This window comes from Ambystoma mexicanum, chromosome 7p (assembly GCF_040938575.1).
Source record: "Ambystoma mexicanum isolate Mex_15411 chromosome 7p, UKY_AmexF1_1, whole genome shotgun sequence".
Classification (NCBI taxonomy): domain Eukaryota; kingdom Metazoa; phylum Chordata; class Amphibia; order Caudata; family Ambystomatidae; genus Ambystoma; species Ambystoma mexicanum.
The window spans coordinates 148,993,475-149,016,482 of NC_090939.1; the positions used below are offsets into that span (position 1 = coordinate 148,993,475).

Sequence of the window (23,008 nt, forward strand, 5' to 3'; positions counted from 1 at the left end):
GCCGAGTCATGGGTGTTTTGTGTCATTTGATTGGGGAGGAGTTTGCCAAAAAGCCAAATTAGCTAATTGCGCTTTCCAAGAAGTCTCATGTGCACATGTGTTGTGCTAAAAAACACATGCTCTACCGCCTTGGTTGTTGCATGTGTTAGCTGTCATCCAAATGAAAAATGAACATTAATTTTAATAGGTTTTCTCTGGATGGACAGGTGCAGGTTATAATTGTAAAAAAAATTAAGAATTTTGCTACAGCAATGTTCTCTCTGGAGGTAATTACAGGGAAGACCCCTAAAGACTTGGACAGGGGGTCCTTAATCTGAACGAACTTGACCTGTGGAGTTCATGTTGTGCACTAGGTATGCTCGTTCTCTAGCCAACCGGTTTCTGTGGAACAAATGAGTGGGCCACATTCATCAGGGCTTTGCAGGGCATCTGGGTCTGTGCCTGCTGGTAATCACGTCTGTATTTCTTCAAAAACACTCCCTGTAGGGGTGACAAGGAGGGAGGGGAGAGAGAATGAGCACGAGTAAATGTCTAGTGCTATATCTCAAAAATTATCTCGAAACACTGCATTAGTATATAACGAGGGGAAAAAGGCTTACCGCTCCGTGTGGTTTGGTAACTTAGCACGGTGGGTGAGACGGCCCGAAACCTGGTGGCCAAAAGACAATAAGTACTGTCAATAGTGCATCGTTTCAGAAAGACAACAGGCAGCATAATAATTGCTATCTATTTTAACCAAATTGAGTGTGTATCCTGTCTACAGCGACGCGCGTAGCGTGGTCACTGGTGGTTTAGCAAACATACACAAGAGGACATCCCAGGTGTACACATTGAGCTGCGTGTCTGAGTCACACGCTCGGGGGGAGAGAGTGGGGGGAGGAGAGTGAACCTGAGCTTGCATTGTTCATGACATGGCTCAACAGACAGAACCCCTTCCTCAAATTCTCAGAGACCCACAGTACAGAATCTGTACATTTCCTAGATCTAACCCTGGAGATACGGAATGCAACCATCAACAGTAGAGTGTTCAATAAACCTACGGATAGAAACTCACTACTCACCTACGGGAGCTTCCATCCTCCCAGTTTGAGAAGGAATTTACTGTTTGGACAATTCCTTAGATACCGGAGAAACTGTTCAACATTACTAGATTACAATCGACAATCAGCAGACCTCGCAACTAAACTCCACAATAGGGGATAGCCAAAACGTATAATTAAACAGGCACGCAAACGAGCCAGTAACATCCCACGCGAAGTCACCATGGAACATCATTCCAAGCCGAATGAAGCCAACAACATTATAACAGCAGTAATGAGCTTCTCTCCACTCACCAACAAAATCAAGAAAGAAATTGTGAAACTTTGGCCAATCCTAAACGTCGGCCAGTACAGTATAGAAACCCCAAGGTTTGCATTAAAAAGAAGGAAGAACTTACGTGACGCCCTTGTACATTCATACAAAGAAATAGAACCCAAACCAAACACACTGTGGGGACAGAACCCAGCAACTGGCCACACTCCGTGTGGCGCATGTAATGCTTGCTCCAGCACCAAGAGAACCACCTCCATTGACATAGGGTGGCATTTCCCGTGGATTCAAAAAACATTTACGAACTGCAATAGCAGCAACGTGATTTACATCATTACATGCCCCTGCAACAAACGCTACGTAGGCATGACAACACGTCCTATTAAAACACGCCTTGCAGAGCACAGATCATGCATCCGCACGAAGATGATTACGGCACCTATGGTGGAACACTTCCTAGCCCAAAAGCACACTCCGGCAGATTTCACATGGACAATAATTGAAAAAATGGCCATCCCCACCAGAGGGGGGAATATACAGAACTTGTTGTTTAGACGGGAACAACTTTGGATTTTCCGCCTAAAAACAGATAAATATGAGCTGAATGAAGCGATGCACTGGCAATCATTGGCAACTTTATGAGCTAGATTGAAAGAGGACCAGTGGTTATCCTTCCATTTTCGTGCTGTGATATAGTGTTGTGATTTGTGCCCCTCTACATTGCATTTGCTCTGCATTCGCTTGCACGAAGGGGTCATGTGAGCTAGTGCCATTGAACATACAGTAATGAAACAGAAGCTCATACCTTTTCGGAGACCAGTACCTACCAGGTACAATTGTGGGTGGCCGATGTCCCCGTGACCTGTGACGCGTGTCGCCTGACTCTGCGATGGCCGCCGCCTCCTCCCGATGGGGCGGCCATGCTAGAGCCAGGCGCGCACGCGCGGCACACTATGGACACAAGAACGCCGCCCGCTGAGAAACACATCTCTCGCGCACGGCCCGTTACGCGAACAGAGACGATTGCTCCAAGGTAAGCGACCACTCGTTGCAGCCTGCCTGGGACTGTCACTCTCCTCCCCCCACTCCCTCCCCCCGAGCGTGTGACTCAGACACGCGGCTCAATGTGTACACCTGGGATGTTCTCTTGTGTATGTTTGCTAAACCACCAGTGACCACGCTACGCGCGCCGCTGTAGACAGGATACACACTCAATTTGGTTAAAATAGATAGCAATTATTATGCTGCCTGTTGTCTTTCTGAAACGATGCACTTAGGCATCACTATTGACAGTACTTATTGTCTTTTGGCCACCAGGTTTCGGGCCGTCTCACCCACCGTGCTAAGTTACCAAACCACACGGAGCGGGTAAGCCTTTTTCCCCTCGTTATATACTAATGCAGTGTTGAGATAATTTTTGAGATATAGCACTAGACATTTACTCGTGCTCATTCTCTCTCCCCTCCCTCCTTGTCACCCCTACAGGGAGTGTTTTTGAAGAAATACAGACGTGATTACCAGCAGGCACAGACCCAGATGCCCTGCAAAGCCCTGATGAATGTGGCCCACTCATTTGTTCCACAGAAACCGGTTGGCTAGAGAACGAGCATACCTAGTGCACAACATGAACTGCACAGGTCACGTTCGTTCAGATTAAGGACCCCCTGTCCAAGTCTTTAGGGGTCTTCCCTGTAATTACCTCCAGAGAGAACATTGCTGAAGCAAAATTCTTAATTTTTTTTACAATTATAACCTGCACCTGTCCATCCAGAGAAAACCTATTAAAATTAATGTTCATTTTTCATTTGGATGACAGCTAACACATGCAACAACCAAGGCGGTAGAGCATGTGTTTTTTAGCACAACACATGTGCACATGAGACTTCTTGGAAAGCGCAATTAGCTAATTTGGCTTTTTGGCAAACTCCTCCCCACTCGACATAACTGTGTCCTCCCTAGTGTGAAAACGTTTTTGGGCAACACACAGTTGAGATACCCATAAGTAGTCGCCTTTGATTTGTTGAGTTGTGTCATTTGATGCCATTCGTGTACCACTGCCAGAAGCTGTGATTAAGTGGGCTCTGGAACATTTTGCAGGCCATCATGCACTAGTCCCCACTGTACATCATTATAGCTAGCAAGGAGTGTTGTGTTGGCCATTCCTGTACTGTAAGCAGCTGACAAAGTGATGCACTTGCCAAGGGCGTAAAGCTACTTTCAGTCCTTGTCAGGGGTGACTCAGACAAAAACAGTGGAACCCCAGCATGTTTCCTGGTCGTGGTAACGACCAGGGAATCTGGAATGGAATGTCCTCCGATGTAGAGTGGATCAGACATCTTCCCAACCCGTGGACTGATGGCCCGAGTAAGGGAGGGCGTGAGCAAAAAGGGGGCAGAGTTCAAAATCGGGGTGGCCTGGCTGACGGGGATGTTCTCCTGGAGGATATCCTCAACAAAATCTGAGTCAGGCACCATCTCCTGCATCACAATTTTAAAGTGGTCCGCTGCCTTCCATCGCGGCGCTGTTACTTGCACGGAGCTTAGTTACAGGAAGGTACAATATAAATAAGGGACGTACAATATACATATTTTACATTGGTAACACATTAATACAGTCAGCTAGTTGCAGATACATTTTCAGGTTTATAGGGAGAGGTGGCACGAGGTCCTATAGGGACTGTGGTGTAGATCAGGCGAATAAGTGGTTTTCATGGCTTTGCGGAAAGCAAGGAGTGAGGCTTTGGCATTTCATTTAGGCACCAGTTGAACACAGAGGCCAGTGAAAAGGGAAGATGACCTGACAGAAACCAGAACACATCTTTTGATTCTTATTTGCATAGAAGAAATGCCATAAATGTGCGTTCTGAAAACACATTTTTCTCGAGCAAGTAAGAAACAGCGCACTGCGAGATAAGGAAGAGTTTTGCTTTCAACTTCTGCTGCGTTTTGTATCTGGAGAGAAACATTAAACATCCATAACTTTCTAGCATTGAAGGATCTTAGCAGTAATCAGATGGAAAACAGCTATAAATGGCAAGTTCGTTGTTGCCATTCCAACATTCAACTAGTGATGCTTTTTCAGTGAATGCTTGATTGCATAAAAGTATTTTTCTGAGTTCCTGTATTGTGTGCATTTATCATTAATAGGCAACTATGCAGTGTGTTCATACAAATTAATGTGTAGAACGTTTTACACAAAAATTGTTTGAAGCCACATATTGCTACAACTGTTTTGGTTATGTGTTCTATTCATTTTCAAGCTTAGCCATGCTTTGGTTCCCCGTCGCGTACTTTACACTCTTGCAGAGGTACATTTTTAATCTTCCAATTTTGTTTGTACTACAATTATAAAAACAGTGTGTACAATAGTCTCACCTCAAAACCTTTATCTAGAGCAGTGGTGATTATGCAAGGTCTAGTTTAATCATCCGTTAAACCTTAACTTGGGAGTCATTTGTGGTAAATTGCACTACAAGTGTCCAGCGGCAGCAATTCCCTCACTCAAGGGAGCGTTTTACATGGATCACAAACTATTTAAAATCTTTAAGACTACACTTAAAACATTCAAACCTGACCCTCCCGAGTGCAAGCACTGTTGCAAACCAATGGAATTATTGCATTTCAAAATTTTATAAAAAAGGAACTCTGCAAAGCATTTCCCTGTTGTGGTAATCCAAATAGGAATTTTGTATGTGATGCTTCATGTAGGATTCCTTCAACTTCTAAGCAGAGTGATTATATTACCTCAGTCAAAAGTTTACGGACCTCTGAAGGATGTACGGTTAACTCGGGCCAGAAAACATTTGAGGAGATTAGATCTAGATTTTAGAATTGAGCACTTACCTCTCTGCGATATCAGATCAACACTGGCATAACAAAGAAGCATTAATAATAGGAAAGGACGGCTTTCATTAATCATCAAAAGACAATTCGGTTATCAAACCTCAAACACAAAATGTCATCCAGGTTTGTGTCTTAAAATGTAAATCTCTGCAGAAGAGAAGAGATCAAACGTGCAGACCTTTGTAGAGTAATAACGAAGGGCATATTGCATGACTTATCTTCCTGCAATATTAACATTCCTTTCTGCAAAACGTTTCAGGGAATGAACCAACAAAGTAGCTGGCAATTGGTACACAAATCGTTCTACTGTTGAATGCCTTCCTATTTCAGTTTACAAAGTACCTGCAAGTTAGCCCAATTAAGTCTATAATTAAGTTTCTATAATTAAAAACAGACCGGTTTCCTGTTTAATTCCGAAACCACTTCCATGCAATAGTCGTTATAAACAAGATTTCACAAAACAAAATACCAGAAAGAATTCAGAAACTGGCAAAGCTGGTATCAAATCTCATAAATGATGCCAGTACTGCCTTGTCAAAGAAATTTAATTCATTTCAGACCCTAATTTTGAAGTGTCGAGACGGGCCCTTCCCAAAATACGACTTATGTCGAGCTAGTGTCTTCAACATTTTTGGAGATATTGAAGGTTTGGATGCTATTTCTTCTACCGATATAGATCAAATAGAGTTTCTGTGTGACAAGAACCTTTCCGTAGTTAGATTGTGGATAAAATCAGGAATTCTCCGCAACACTCTATGGAATGCTAGAATGGACCTTTTTAATCTTGGTTTCTTACTAGCACAAGATCCAGCACGACAACCTCTCAAGGAGCTTAATACCAATGAACCCTCTGTTGGTAATAATCTTCAACCAATCTGTGATTGTAACTATTGTATGAATGAATCACTTTCAGATTTCGTGGTTCCTGCTAATTCCTGTTCATAACCACGAGCAAATTCTTCCATTACTGAAATTTCACTTGCTTGTTGGAACACCCGAGGCTCCTCTCACCTGCAATGGACACTAAATAACCAGCTGAACACATATGATATAGTAGTACTACAGGAAACATGGTTACTAAAGCCGCCTACGTGGGATGACCATGAGCTTATTCTTCTTCCAGCAGAACGTAGTGGCACAGGTAGACCTACTGCTGGCTTGTTAGTAGCGGTGAAAGTGAGTAAGGGTTATAAAAGCTTGCCCTGGCAAGCACCAAACAAATATATACAACTGGTTAAGATTTCTTTCAACACACAGATATACGCTCTTATCAATGTGTATCGAAATCCTGCAGGTATCACTGATAGTTTTTACACTGCTCTATCGTCCCTCTTTGAATTGATCTCTGCTCAGGGCAATATCTCTGGAATTCTAGTAATGGGTGATCTAAATTTCTCTTGTGTTGAGTCTAATACAAGGAGCAAAAATCGCGATGGTGTAAGATGGTTATCCTTCATGGGAGATCTAGATTTAAAAATTGCAAATGGTGCAATCACAGGAGACATCCCTTCAATGAATACATGGGAGCGAGGCAACTCAAAAACCACAATTGATTATATCTTTATGAACACTACTAAATTTGTTGTTGTAAAACAAACAGCTAGTGATCACCATCTTTTATCGTTATACTGGTCAGTCGAAATGACAAATTGTTTAAAAATTGCACGTTGTTATAAACAGACTGTCAGTTAACAATGGTAAAAATCGATTTAAATGGTCCATTGATAAAATACTGGCATTGAATGGAGCAATTTTAAATAACCAATGTTCTCAAGAGTCTGCATCCTATATAGATGTATTAAGCACCTTTGCAAATCTTCAGCCTGTTCAGAATAGGCCGCCCAGGAGTCACGTTCATGGGTTTGATCTGGCTCTCTGTGAGAGAAAGAAAGCTTACAGAAAAGAAATCAGAAAACTTCGGAAACTGCCATTAAATGACCAGATTAAATCGGTTAGATCTGCCAAGTCAAGATATCGAAATTGGGTACGGTCAAGGAAGGCCGCATTATACCAACTAGATAGTGAAAACTTTCTACGAGCATGTTGCAATAAAAACTCTACTCTGGGAACTGCTAAATAAATATATCACAGCACCACAAGTATATCTCCAACTTAATGGTGTCTCTGAATCTGCGTGGGTTACACACTTTTCCACACTATATGATGATCCCAAGATGAGTTGTTACAAATATAATGGCAGTTCTGCAAAATGTTGGAATTTGCAATGCACAAGAAATATTATTCAGTCCTTCATTAAAACATCGTCCTCGTCAAGGGCAGCAGGCCTTGACGGACTCTCAAACTGGATGTTTAAACAAAATATAAATGAATGGGCATTAATCTTGAACAACACATTTCATCACATTTTGCAAACTAAATGTATACCAGACTCCTGGCGTTCGTCTGTGATTATCCCGATTTATAAAAAGGGTGATCGCTTGGACGCCAAAAGTTATCGTCCAATAGCATTATTGGATGCTCCAGAGAAAATGTTCACACAGTTGGTATTAAGAGATTTCAATCTTTGGTCATCAGCAGCTAGTCAACGTGAACCAGCACAAACTGGTTTTGTGGCTGGCCTGGGTACTGGTGTTAATTTACTCACTCTAAATGCCATCAGACAACAAGCACAGAGTAAGAGACAGCCCAGATACTTTGCTTTTGTGGATCTTCACTCCGCCTTTGATTCGGTATCACGACCAAAACTCATTGATAAATTAATCAAGGCGGAGTGTCCCTCTACTCTTATTGATATCATTTTTGCTCTTCACTCAAAAACCAAGGTCTTTGTAAGATTAAATGCTGAGGGCCTTCTAACATCTCCAGTTTATACGCATAGAGGGTTGAAGCAGGGGTGCAGTTTAGCGTCAGCCCTGTTTAACTTTTTTATTAATGATGTACGCTGGAATTTTAGCTAAATAATGGCTGATGCACCGAAATTAAACAGTGTCAAAATCAATGCATTATGGTATGCGGATGATCTTGTTCTAGTGTCAAAAACACCCAGCGGCTTACGCAATCTGTTGTCAGTACTTTGCTGCTACTTCAAAGAAAATGAATTAGTAGTAAATACTGCTAAAACACAGATTGTTACGTTTGTCCCTAAAGGTCAACGCAAGCATTTGTTGGAATGGCAAATAGAGGGAACGCCCATAAAGATAGTTCCAAACTATGTTTATTTGGGCGTCATTTTTGACGGCTGTCCTACATTAGAGTCGCAGCTGAATAAGATCAAACAGAAGCTAACTCTGGCAATCTGTCAAACACTAATAATTGTTTCTAAATATGGCAAATTTTCAATTAAAGCAGACCTCGTATATTGGAATCAAAATGTTGTCCCAACTATCCTTTATGGCTTAGAAACGCAAATCATTCCCTCTGGATTTCTTAATTTACTAGAATCCTAATTCTGGCGTGCCATTTTGCGTCTACCACAATGTATTCCCGGGGTGATGATGCGATATGAATTGGGCCTAATTTCATTATCTGCCCTACATAATTGGCGCTTATGCGCCTTATTACGCAAATGCTTGCTTTCTACACGAGACACCTCTACATCGTCATCTATTTCTAGTTATTTACTTGACTCATCAGAAGAGTTTCCCAAACATTGGTCCACAAATGTTCTCTCCATTATGGTGAATGCCGATATATCGCTTGATCTTCTTATAGTTCACCCGGAGCGAGCAAAGAAGAAAGTATACATGATGGACTGGATTGACACTCGAGTAAAGTGCTTAACTTATAAAGATTTTGACTCTGTAATATTTGGACCCAAACGCTATAAAGATACTGCATCCTACTTGTGTTTAGCTCCTTCCGCTGCTATTAGATCTGACATCCTACGGTTGCGATTCAACATTTGGCCTACTCGGGAGGTTAAATCAAGAAGAAAGCAAATATCATCAGATCTTAATTGGTGTAGGTTTTGTCAAAATGCAGCTATATTTGAAACCCTGCAACACTTATTATTGGAGTGTCCAGCCCTTTCGAGTTTAAGAAGTATTCATTTCGTCAACTATGTTGCGTATTTTGCACAAATGGACCCTAGCAATAGATGGGTGGCTCTAGCTGCAACAGAATGTATAGGCATAAGGGTTGCTACCATTAACTTTTTAAAAGCCTTGAACATGGAATGAAATGTTTCCCATCATTGTTAACTCCCATAAATGCTAACCTATCAAATTTTGGGAAAACATTTGCTACTTGAAAGATGTTTATCTGTAAATGTATATTAATGTTTGTTATATTGTTCATACTCTTTGAAAAATTTGATTTTTTATGCATAAATTGAAAAAGATTTTGTAATTTCAACTATATTCAATAATAAAAAAATAAAAAAAGTACCTGCTATATGGAGGTTTTCCGATTCAGCCGCAGAGATAGCCTACATATTTGAACTAGTCGCCATCAATGTTGTATTAGTTCTGTGAGGAGTTTGCACTGCGAAGGCATAAATTAGTTTTCAAAAATGTATTGGCAGTTTGCTAAATAACATTTTCTTTGTTAGCAAACAGACCAACTTGATTAGCAATATTGTATTCATATTTTTAATGTCACCAGAAGTTATTGGAATATTGCAGTTTTCAGCCATCTCACTTTGATTAGCTTGTATAAAGCAACAGGTTAAGACCGAAGGTCAAGGAGTATAGGATCAGCTCATGGGTCGAGTATCAGTTGCGCAGATTAAACAACCAGCCGGTTACAGAACTAGGCTTGCCATCAAAATATTTTGAAATGTACTTTTTCAAGAGTGCTCACTCGTCATCTTCCCCAACAAAGTGAAATATAGTTGACACAAATTTAGATACAGAAACAAACTTTCCTGGAAAGCATAGACACAAAATATTTTACAGCAGCAATACAGTAATTATGCATTACTTACATTTTTAGGAATGGAATTGCACGACTGTCTTATTTATTTATTTTTAAGTAAAGTTATCACGTAACTGACTTTGATTAAGCCAACTAAATCTTGTTTGGCAAAGTATCCTGCCGATTACTTGTGGTTTGCAATTATTTGAAAAAGAAAAAATCTCGCTATCACTCCCACACAGTCCTTTGGCACTAAGAGTGGAGGAGGTGATTACTGTTGCACTCTTTCTCCGTTAGCCCCTTTGAATTTGCATCGAACGGAGAAAAGAGAGTAGAGTGCCCTAAAGGCAAGAACAGAATGCAAGAAGAGTTGTGCTTTCATTGAACGGGTAACAAATAGCTAGCTTTGCTACACAAGTACCCATTTAATTAGCAAACCTACAGAATTGCATAGCAATTTGCTATGGGACACTGCTTATTTTATGCCTCAACTGCTGCAGCAATGCGATTAGTACCCCACTGCAGTAATGCTATTTGTATTCTATGTGAGGGAAGCTTGAATTGCTTAGCCCCTGTTGGACTTGTCCTTTGGGATGGGAATTTGGACTGTTGAGGCCTACGCTGTTCTCGTCCTGAGTGTGTGTAGCTTGGATAGGTAAGGCCCTTCATTTACCTGTTCAGTGTGGGGTTGCTTACACAGCTCCATCGTTTGCAGTTTTTTCTTCTCCATGCGAGAAGAACTTCTACTGCTTAGAACGAGGACTTATCTGTGGTAATCTTGTACAGTTGTGACTCAACATTTTTGCTCCATGTAAGGAAAGAATGATCTACTGCGGTCCGTGGCATATCGGGTCTATATTTGGAGAGGAATGTACACTCCTGAAGCCTTTTTTGCACTTGCTTGATGTGAGGGGTGCTTCTACTGCAGTGGCAGTTTCCGTATCGCTCTGCGGTTGCGTTAACTTGCACTGGTCCACATCCCCAGTTCTAAATGATGACAGCTTCCACTGTGGTTGACAGACTCACCATTTCCATTTGAGTGAAGCCTGAACGGCTCCTTTTTAAGCCTACCTGTTCTTTGCGAGTGAAGCTGTTAAACAACATATGCTGCTGCTGCTGTTGTACCTATTATTTGCATGCAAGGGAAACTCAGTGTTCGTCCTCATCTGTTCCACTTGTGAGGGTGTGAGAGGACGTGTGTTCCACTGCACACTGTTTTTAACTGAAGGAATCAACTCATGTTTGCTCCCTTGAAATCACATTTACTCTCAAAGTTTGAAAAATAGGGAGTAAAATACTCCCACCTCTAAATCTCATCTGGAGCACAGATGTATAAATCTGGAAAGTTGGGTCAGGAGGTCGAGTGACTGTTGCTGAGATGTGGGACTGACCTTCATGCCACTGCACCTGATTTTGTGACTCAACCCCTCTCTTTTTTCTGATAAATGCGTACTTGCTTTATGGACATGTGTCAACTACGCCTTCTCTTATATTTTATCAGGTTGTCTCCACCATTTGACTTGCTGGTCTAAAAGCCAGATTTATTTAACAGTATTAGTGTAGCCCTTGAATAAAAACTTTACAGAAAGCATTTTGTTGGTTCAAGTATTGAAGATGGAATAAAATAAGTCTTCGCTGCAGTCTAAATTTGAAATAGCGGGACCAAGATGTTAGGTTAAATCCTCACCATCACAATGAACACATTATGTGATACTGAGCCAATCACTTCATAACCGTGCATGGTTTTTAACTGCAGGGAAAGTCTCACTCATGGGTTTATAATCTATAGTGTTACTGCATAAAGAAAACATTAACAATGTATATAATGTGTACTCGGGTGGGGGGGGGGGGAGAGACAGGATGCCAAATACGGCTCTCAAGTAGGGGGGGGCCACATGTATGATTTTTGTATTGTGGGTAAGGGAGGTATGCATCTTCGGCTGCCAGCACACGTTTGGCTCCTAGAGTGAAGCCAGTCACCCTGACTTGGCTCTACCAATCCCCTTTAGTTTGGTCTAATATTAAAGGCGGGAGGCGATGTAACCTGCTTTGAAATTGCAAACTGGGAAACGAGGAAACCTGGGCTCCAATCCCAGCTTTCCCATTTCATCATATTATATTATATTATCCTAGAGAAATAGGTTTGGTATAGGGTCTCTAAGAAACCACAAACCTAACCAAAAGATAAGTTGCGTAAAAGGACATCAACGTCAATAAGGTCTTCAATACATACTACTGAGTGAGTGTGAGGTGGGTATTGAGTTTAACTGTTCTGGAATTTGATGCTGCTGCATTGTGTGCTTGGATGGAGGGGGGGGGGGACCTGTCCCCGCCCCCTCCCACAAGGTACGAAATTAAGATTTAGTGAGCAGAAGCTAAAACCTGCACCTGGGTGTCAGGCATCACCCAGTAGTCTGGCGCTACCAATGGAGAACTAGGAGTGAGTACACTGCACACTACAAATCTAACTTCTGCATAAGATGCACACCAACTTTTTTCTCATCATATTTGAATGTTTCCTAGATGTGTCCAAATGTTCCTTTATTTAAATTCTCAAACACTCAAAGCTAATGTCATATATGCATATTTGTAAAGCATCGGTTGGCCGGGTGAGCCAAAATTAGCTTCTAGTAACTTCGTTTTAAGCTAACCAGGCTCTCCAAATCTAGAAGCAGGTGCTAAATACCTCACAGCAAATTTGAACCATACGACCCCACCCTCCCAGGCCAAACGCTCAAGTCCTGTCCTGGTTGTATGGAAACATGCAAGTCTTGCTGGTCCTAGTAGTGGCAATGGTAAGTGACAACAGGGGACAAAGGGCACAATAGGCAGCCAGGTCTTAGTCGCACCTTTATAACTTATTCCTGAACAGTAGTGGGATATGTTGTCAGGATGGTATAAACAGGGCACCCAGCCATGACATTATGGTTAAAGCAGGCTTTTTAGTGCCAACATGGTGTAATGTGTTATTTTATCCTCGGTCCAAAAAGAATGAACACATTTCAAATAAACTGCCATTAAAACTGCAACTGGTTAAATGAGCACCCGTCTGTTTCCAAAGTAACATTTGCCAAATAAAGTACTGTTAAAATATAAAATCTGATATGGATAGCCATGGTTCTCAATTTCAAAAGTTAATTAAAATGACTAGGGATTGGGAAAACATCGACTCCCATGTAGGATTTTGTATTTATAGAGTGCACAGCAACAGAGGATAGTTGACGTACATAAAAGTGGCGAACTATGCAAAGTTATGTGATGAACTGGACTGCTGGGCTGTGTACTGAGCCGGGGTCGGGTTAATTTAGGGAAGGATAGGGTGAGCTTCGGGTGAAGTATTCCCGAGGGGCCTGGGAGCATATGTTCTTAGCAGTACTGAAAAAGGTGTTCAGTTCATTCCAACGAGTCCGGATTTAAGGCGGGTACAGGTACTATTCCATTGTCATTTCTTCTGTCGAAGTTGTGCGTTTAACATAGATTAGGTTAGTGTTCCCTATATTGCTCAGTATACGAATTCTGAGTTAAAAGCAGGCCTCATCACTAGCCATTTATAAATGATGAATGGCATGGCGAGAAAGGACGTGCTGTTAACATGTCTAGAACTGACGAGGCAAGTGACTTTTAGGGTGACCAGACGCCACAGTTTGGCAGGACTGTCCCGGAATTGACACTGTCAAGCATCTGTGTCTTTTTTTTTTTTATAAAGCCCACCACAGTTTTGGGAAAAGGTGGGGTAAGCAGAGGGTCATTCAACATTTATAAACCCAATAATCATTTTCACAGTTTAGTAATCTTACACAACTTTAATTCTAACATCCAGCATGGGTCTGAAACACAATCACACCGATTCATGGAATTATTTACGCGTAGAACGCACATTTGCGCGCCATTCTTCCCGAAAATCCCCATACCCCAAACAGGGATTTTCGGGCAGAAAGGAGCGCAAACGTGCGTTTTACGCGCAAATAATTCAATGAATCAGCCTGAATATTTCCAAGTGGCAGTTACTAGTATTGACTAGTTGTGAAATGGGTACATACCAAGGGCTCAGGGCACTCAGAGAAAAACCGTTTTGTTTTTAACATACATTCACAGGCAGAGCCGAACAATTCATATCCAGAAGCAGTGCTACATATGTAATATTTATTGTGGGATTCCAAGGGAGGAATATGGGGTGAGTGTTGGTTGCAGTCATACTTGTGTTTGTGCCCCCGACCAGGTTTTATATTTTGAAAATCTGGACACCCTACTTTTAGACCAACGAGTGCTTTGCAACTTGAATTTTTGACCCGTAAAAACAACCGAACGAAATAAAAAGGTTCCCGTTAACCTACTAGCTTTCCATTCGATGATCTAAAATGTGTCTGCAATCACATCAAAAGAAAACCCATATTGTCCATCAAATGCAAGTCTACAGTTTATAATAACGGTAAGAAAAAAAGGCAGCTGATGAGCCTTTCAGTTTAACATTTAAAAAAGTCTTCACTTCGTTTTTAGTTATGTGCGGAATTATTAATTATTCATAAAAACAAGCCAACCAAAAGAAACCAGACCAATACATCGACAGAGGCTCGTTAAGGGTAATGCTAGAGTCCAGTCTTATTTGCATTTAAACTTCGGTTTACATGAAACCAGTCAGACTTCCTTATTATGTACATATTAAACAAGAGTCCCGACTTATATCAAGGCACTGCCATTGCTAAACTCCCTTATCCAGTCATCACGGCATAGATCAGCAGCACCCTCGCACACATTTCGTTACCAAAGAACAGCAGCTAAATGCTTCGCAACGTTCCTTGTGCTGTAGGAGAGGCAGGCTGCCCTGCAGTGAGCTGCACATGGGCGGGTGAGGACGTAAACAGGCCGCCGCCTGCCTTTGAGGTCTCCTCCGCAGCGCTGAATGGCTGTCATTAAGCCCGAATTAGTAAACATGAGAGACGGGCGGGCGGCGCCATTTCAAACCAGGAAACCTCCCCGAGCTGGCCATTATTCAGATGAGAGCAAACAGCGGTGGCAACAGACGCTCCTCGAGAGGGGTCACTCATCAGCAAGAGCAAGGGCCCCCTCCCAACGGACACCGTCGAGGTCTCCAACTGCACATTTTATTTGAACGGGAGGGTTCACGACATAACATTATACTGCTGAACCATACCTGTAGCATTCAATCCAGGCCGCTGCACCCCACGTCCGACCCCGCAACACACGCACTCTTTCCGGCCATCAGGTAGCTCTGTGGGTTTATTGGGCTACTTATTCCGGTGCAGGGACTGACGAGAAAAGGAAAATGACCCCTAAAAACCCAAGAGAAAAAATGCGAATTAACCCCTGCGGCACCTGGTAGAGTGCACGCCCTTCTCTGTGGACCTTTACGATGTGCCATCGTACATTTCTCACGTAGCACGCGTTAGCTTGGGGTCCCACTCTCCCGAGATTTACGATTCAAGATTTCTACTAGCACTTAAATTGATATTGTGTCTGTCAGCACAAGTCCCGCGTGTTGGACTCTACTAGTAAACTCACTGCATGCCAAGAAACCAAACCCATTCAAAAGAAAAAGGAAGTAATTGGGAAAACTGACAGCAACGCGACAGTTTTAATGCGCAAACAAAACACTGTTAGACGATAAAGTGAACAAAAAACGCCATCGCCACGGTTTAAACGCAAATACAGTTAAATTAGAAAGCCGCCCACACGCATCCGTCATTCTAAAGCGGTAGAGGTGCTCATTTCGAATATAAACTGTACACCAAAGATAGAAGTAAAATCTCATTAAAAATCAGCAAGCCTTTAATTTCGGGGAAAACGGTTAGGATAAACGATACTATACCCAGACTCTCTAGAAAGGGATCAACATCATGAGAAGGGATCAAAATTTACTATGTTTATTAGAAAATATAAGCACTAGCCTGAAGCCCCCAGGGCATCCTGTGGCCCCCCCCCCCCAAATAGGTAGGGCGGACACAAACAATATTTTTTGCCAAATGGGGCGGGGGGGGGGGGGCTGGGTATGAAAACTTTTAATACCACTGGTTAAACTAACGTGCAGTGTGCTTCACAGATTACCCCGCATGCGTTTTGGCATTTAGAGTTTATCAACGCCAGGTATTGGCCATAGCCAAAATCCCGAGCAAATCCCAATTAGCATGCTTTTACGAACTGCATCAGGTAGTTTTCCAGTAGTATACACGTAGCAATCTCTTCTTACACCCCCTTTACCAGCAGCCTAGCAGTACTATGTGGACACATTTTTTGGGTAATAACATTTTAATTAACAACTGTCAGCACACAGTACAAACACTAGAAACAGGTGACTCACCAACGATTTAAAAAAATTCTTAATAGAACACGCCAGGTTTATTTTACAGTGTGCAATATGTATTCATACGATTAAGTGGGAGCCTGTAGTATAATCTTGCACAGTAGACTTTAGAGTTGCAGGTTTGACTCCTTTAATGTGGCTCTGACATCAGCTTTATTAATACAGTTGACACACTTAAACATGAACTCTGGGGCAACTGGCCCTCAAACAATGCTTGATGCAGAATATGAGATTAATTCCATAAATGAAGAATTGTCAGTTCTAAAGAGGAGCACCGGGAGCTGAACCTGCTCCGTGCCCTCTGCTCCAGCTTCTGGCTCTTCGCGCTCATGGGAGCTCTCGCTTCCGCTTTAGCGCGAGATCTCGCGAAACTACGGATGACGCGATATCTCCAGACACCTCCCCTTGATAATGCAGAACAGTTTATTGCATAACATAGTCATTGTATCTCACCGGTCTTCTGTGTTCCCTTCTCGGCCAGTCTTCCGTCCTGCTGCTGGTGTACAGTACTTGACCAGTTTCCTGGACGGCCTCTGGTGCGTCTCCTTCGACTTCTTCCTCCGCAAACTCTTTCCTTCCTGCTTCTGGCTCTTGGTCTCTCAAAGTCTCTCTGTCGGGTGCTTCATAGGTTTTGGGTCACTCTCGTGGCTTTTCTCCTTCGCGATTCTTCCAGAACATGGCTACTCTCTCCATATTCCATGTGCGGCCATCCTCGGTGCGGACATGGTTGGTTCCTCTATGAATCACTCTTATGGGTTGACTGAACTTCGAACCAGTCATTTGGTCCTTGGTTGGTAGATGTACTTTAATCCAATCTCCTTTTACTTTACACCTTTGGGTTGTCCTTCTGTCGCTCCACCTTTTCATGCATGCCTTGCTGTTCTCTAGTCTCCATACTACTTCCAACATGTCCACTTCATTGTCCTCTCTTACTCTGGACAACCATGGTGGCACTAGTGTGGACGATGCTCTCCTCCCTCTCAACATACGAAATGGGGAGATTTGGGTGATACCATTGGGTGTTAGCCTGTGAGCTGCAAAGGCCTCTAACCGTTTTGAGGGGATCCATCCCTGAGGTGGTCGTCAGTTGGATGGCTCCTTTAATGAACCTGTTGGCTCGCTCCACGAGTCCATTTGCTTGGGGATGATACAGCGCTGCTTTCCTTTGACGAATGTTGTGTTTCTGCAGAACAACTCCATGTCCCTCGATACTAATTGTACCGCATTGTCCGTTACTAACTCGCTGGGGAGACCTTCCCTCTGAAATATTGATGTGAAGACTTCTATCACGGTAACCGTCGTGATATTGGGGACAAACTCAGCTTCCACCCACTACAACAGGTAGTCAGTCCACGAGTACTATGCCGTACCAATGGTTGAGCGTCAATGCCTCCAGTGGTTCGATAAAGTCCAGTCCCACTTTTGACCTTACTGCTTTGGGGAACTCGGTGGGAATCATGGGAGCCGGTCTGATTTTCACACGTTTATCACTGTTGAGACACTTGTGGCACCTCTCAATCATTGTGCAAATCTCCTGATCCATGGAAGGCCACCAGTATGCTTCTGTCACCCTTTGTCACGGCATGGTGTTCCCTAGATGCCCTGCGTGGCCTCTGCACAGAATGATTTTCCTCATCCCCGTAGGTGGTATTAATTGGTCGTTTTTCAAGATCAGCCTGTCAGCCTCAGAAATTTCCTCTGCCACTTTCCAGTACGGCCTCATTCCTTCTGGCACCGACCCTTCATCTGGCCATCCATTCCTGATCCATTCCCTGATTCGCACCATGATGGGGTCTTTCCCATCTTCTTCAATCCAATGTCTTTCACTTAGACCTCAAGGCCCCAGACTACCTGGAGCTAAGATGGACGCTACTATGTATTCCTCTTGCAGGAAGGTGGTAGCTTTGTCTTTGCCTTTGGTAATCTTGACATGCAGTCTGCCTACAAATTGTTCCATCCTGATATGTGATGCATCTCAAAGGTGTATTCCTGCAGCTTAGCTGCTATGCGTGCCAACCTGGGCGTCAGACACGTTTGTACCTCCTGGACTGAGCATGTGAATAAGGGGCTTGTGGTCGGTGACTAGTTTAAATTTTGTGCCCCATACGTACATCCTGAAGTGTTCCACCGCCCATGCACACGCCAACATTTCTTTCTCGACTGTGGAGTAATTTTGTTCAGCCATGGATAGGGCTTTAGAGGCAAATGCCACTACGTGTTCGGTGTCTCCTTTCCTTTGGGTGAGAACAGCTCCTAATGCACACCCGCTGGCATCAGTGGTGATGACTGTACACCAGTCTGGATTGAACGGTTGTAGGCACGGTGCTTCCACAATATGTCGTTTGATGCTTTCTACTGCTTTCTTTTGGGCTTCTTGCCCTGTGACTTCAGTCCCTTTTTTAAGTAGGTCTTGCAGCAGCATTGAAGTTTCCGAAAACTTGGGGATGAATTTAGCATAATATTCGGCTAGTCCTAGGAATGACCTCACTTCATCCTTATTTGTTGGCTCAGGAGCTTTGATTATTGCTTGCAGTAGGTTCTGTTTGGGGCTTAGGCCGTGTGATGATTTTTTATACCCCAAATATTCGACTTCATGTGCTTTCAATACCGATCTCATATCGTAGCTTTATTCCAGCTTCTTGCAGCTTGGTAAGAACCTTCTTCAGGGTGGCATCATGCGTTTGCTCATCTGCAGCGTACATCAGGATATCATCCTGGAAGTAGGACACATTTTTCACGTCACGCAGTAGCACGTCCATCATGCATTGAAACGCTGAGGACGCAGATGATAGGCCGAAGGGCATCTTCGAAAACGGGTAGGTGCCAAATGGGGTGATGAATGCGGTCAATGGCTTGGAATCTTTGTGCAACTGGATTTGATGATATACATCCCTCATGTCTAACTTAAAGAACACGCTGGCCTCTTTCATCATGAGAATTAGCTCGCCGATACTTGGCAGGGGGTAGCTGTCTGCAATTACTTCCAGGTTCAGACTGCAGAGATCAATGTAAACATAAATCTTGTCAATTTTGTTTATGAGAACGACCGGGCTCAACCACTCTGATGCCTCAATTTCTTTGATGGTGCCTTCCTTCACCATTCTGTCGAGTTGGTTTCTGAGCGTGTCTCTAGTACTGGCACGCTTGCCGGGGTCTGCATTTGCCTTGAGTAGTATTTTATGAACAAAGCCTTTGATTTGTCCAGGACCTCCCTAGAACAGTTTTGTATAGTTTCTCTGACAACTGGCGCTCCTCTTGTACTGACTGACAACACCTGGTCCTCCGTGCTTGAGTCAAGCTTGATTTTGAGTTTTGCCTGATCGTCCCAACTTACGACTGCTGGGCCTTCTTGATTGAAGTATATTCCTGTAGTGGTCTCTCCCCCTTTAAACTCCACTTTCCCTTTGATGTAACCTAGTAGAACATTGGATGCACCTCCGAACACCGTGGGCTTGTGACAGGTGCTGAGGACTTGGACTGTTTCTGTGCCCATCATCTCTATGTATATGCAAAGGGGCAGGATAGTTAAGTCTGAGCCTGAGTCCGCCATGAGTCGTTTCCAGGCCGTTTATTTTGATGGCGCAGTGGTGCTTTTCTCTGCTGGCACGTGGGCTGTTTACCATTATTACAGTGGGCCTCCCTTTTTCGTCAGAGGAGGATTCCCTCTCTGCATTGTACTCGGCATTGACATTGCTGACTTCTTTGTTCCACCATCTGCACACAATTGAGAAATGTCCTATCTTCTTGCACACTGAGCATTCTTTGTCTCTTGCAGGGCATTCCTTGTCATAGGCCAAATGTTTGGTGCTGGTGCATCTATGTATTTCAACGGTTCTTTCCTTCCCCACTTCCTGTGTCTCGTATCGACGACTGGTTGCTCCTTCTTGGGTCGGAAGGTTATCGCTTGTACTTCTGCAGGGCTGTGCCCGCCTGCGTATTTCTTTCCTTCTTCCTGCGGTCTCTTCTGCCGCCCTCGCGATAGACGGCTTTTTTCAGCTTTAATTCTTTTTCCAAAATGAATTTGTCTTGCACTTTCCTGCTGTTGGTATGTATAATTAGCATGTCGCAGGTTACTCCTTCCGCATTGTTACCAAAATTGCATAGTGCGGCTCATTCGCGTAGTTTGGTCACGTAGTCGTCCACTGGTTCGGACGCTTCCTGTTTGCGGCTGTAGAGCTTTATCCTGGGCAGGACGGTATTCTCCTTGCTGGCAAATCGTTTGAAGATTCTCCTAACCGCCTCTTTAAACACATAGTCATCATCGCCTCCCACTAGTTCGGGCGTGAGGCGTTCAAACACCTGGTGGCCTTCAAAGCATAGAGCATTCCGTAGCATGGCTCTGCGCCTCGCCGCCGTGTAGCCTTCGCCACCTAAAGCTTCCAGGTACGTAGTGAATAGGAGTTGCCATTGTGGCCATGGGATGGCAGGCCTACCTGTAGTTTGAAGTTTGCTGGTTGGACTCCTTTAATGTGGCTCTGACATCAGCTTTATTAATACAGTTGACACTTAACCATGAACTCTGGGGCAACTGGCCCTCAAACAATGCTTGATGCAGAATATGAGATGAAGTCCATAAATGAAGAATTATCAGTTCTAAAGAGGAGCACAGGGAGCTGAACCTGCTCCATGCCCTCTGCTCCGGCTTCTGGCTCTTCACACTCATGCGAGCTCTCACTTCAGCTTTAGCACGGGGACTATGGGTCCCGCGATATCTCTACAGAGCCCTTCTCTATTCATTAAACAAGGCTAACCAAACGTTATCACAGCACATTTGCTGGTCGTGTGTTATTCGCAGGCAAGAGACCCGCTGTTCCCACTCCAGTCCCCAAAAATCAGATTTGGGGGGGTGCACCACGCCATTCAAAACAGTAATTAAATGATGAACACTGCAGAGGCATTATGGGCGAGCTTTCAGTCAGACTTAATGAGAAAATCACAGCAAGACACTAAAGGTTTTGTCAAACAGAAGACAACTAACCCAAACCTCAACTGCAAACACCACTTTATGGCTACAGTAGGCTCTTGGCATAAGTAACCAGGCGCACAAATTAACTGACTCAACTTATTTACCATTCAAATAGCAGGAAAATAATTTCAGTGTTGGAACGGGACTAATAAAACCGTATCACACTAACAAATCCCACCACATCAAGCTGCCACTCAAAGATCAGAAAAGGTACGGGGTACGTTCATTTGAGGCTGGAATACAATGGAGTAGAAAATGCAGCAAGAAAGTTTACCATTAATCTGATTTCCAGTCTATCACAAACTCAACGCATGAGCGTTTTCACCTGCATTTACCAAGATCGCCACAATCAAATTAGCTGAGTATTAATAATATTGCATTTTACTATGACAGTTGAAAGGCTTTTCAGAAAAGGACAACAAAGGGGAAACCGAACTAGAACACAACAGTGGAACCATGCAAACACACACTGGCCAAAAATACAAGAAATGGAGGCATAAAAGATAGTTAAAAGGACAATGGTTGGATGTTTTTCAAAGGGGCCGCATTTAGTATAAAATCAATTTGAATATACGATTCCCTTGTTGCCAAAAAAGTAAGTTTGAATGGTGGGTCACAAATATTAAACTCTGCACTTGTCCTCCCTCGAGGTCATAACTATCTTGACTGAAAGGAGGTTCACTCATCCTCTCTGGTCGGTATCACACACTTGTCACTGACAAGCTGCAGAGAATTCAATGAACAAACCTTCACCAATTGCTTTTTTTTCATTGCTCAATATGTAGAACATTAAGATTTTCGCACACGATAGTAACAGGATGCAACCGTGAATTATCAGTTGAGCATAAGGGCATTTTATAGAAGTCACTTTCACCTGCTGAGAAAACATGCCAAGTATTTAACTCCAATGCCAGACACGAATGCATGGAAAGATTAAATGGATCTAAAGAGGAGTTGTTGCCCATTCTTATCGAGTCACAAAAAAGCATCGAGTGGGGCACTCAAAACTAGAGGGGCAATTATTTCAAAAGCAGAATAACTGCAGAAATAAATGTACAAACGTTGGCACTGGAATGCGTTTCCTGTGCCATACAATGGAAGAAGGTCCCCCAGATGGGAGAATATTTAACACCCAGGCAGCCCCCACTTCCGCCGTACATCCGCAGCACACGATAATTGAGAACGTGCATAAGGGCGCTATGACGGAATAACATCAACATATGTAAATTTATAAAGTGAGCGAAAGTTGCCAAGAATTAGGATTGCTTTTTGGGCAGTCACAATGACACAATCAAATCTGCTCTATGTTTCAAAATTGCTGGGACCCATTTGGCTCTGCTTGTAGCCAAAAAGAGTCTGGTTAGCGTGACACCAGGCGCTACCTCTGACACCCCATGACAACTGGCACTGCACAAAACGTACCTACGTGGCATTATTCATTTATTTGCATTTTTAAAGCATTCACAGAGCCCGGGGGCATCAAGGCGCTGTTACAGGAATATGTCTTAGTTCTGGATTTATAACGCCCTCAATATCAAGAATTTCCTAAGCATGGACCCGGGGATCGGACCCGTATTGCTTCGTGTCGTCTTGCTTCCAAGGCGAGCACGTTGCCGATGAGCTATCCTCCCGGGACATGCATTCACCTTGCATGTTTGGGAATATTAATTAAAAAAAAAAAAAAAGAAGAATAAGGAACACCAGAAGCCACATTTAAAGCATAATTGGCCACATAGAGTATATGAAATGTCCAAA

At 43.2% G+C, this 23,008-nt stretch overlaps 1 protein-coding gene across 9 annotated transcripts in view; it reads right to left on the reverse strand.

Annotated features, from left to right (window-relative positions):
• POU2F1 (POU class 2 homeobox 1) overlaps nucleotides 1-23,008 on the reverse strand; it is a 1,344,877-nt gene that overhangs the window by 1,318,509 nt on the left and 3,360 nt on the right. The window contains exon 1 of one of the 9 annotated variants that reach the window (XM_069635945.1): nucleotides 9,501-10,043. The exons of 7 other annotated variants lie outside the window; for them this stretch is intronic. The gene's annotated coding sequence lies outside the window, so the exon portion shown is untranslated. Of the gene's footprint in view, nucleotides 1-9,500; nucleotides 10,044-23,008 lie in introns of those variants that run through there. One more of the 9 variants, XM_069635948.1, reaches the window with a different exon arrangement.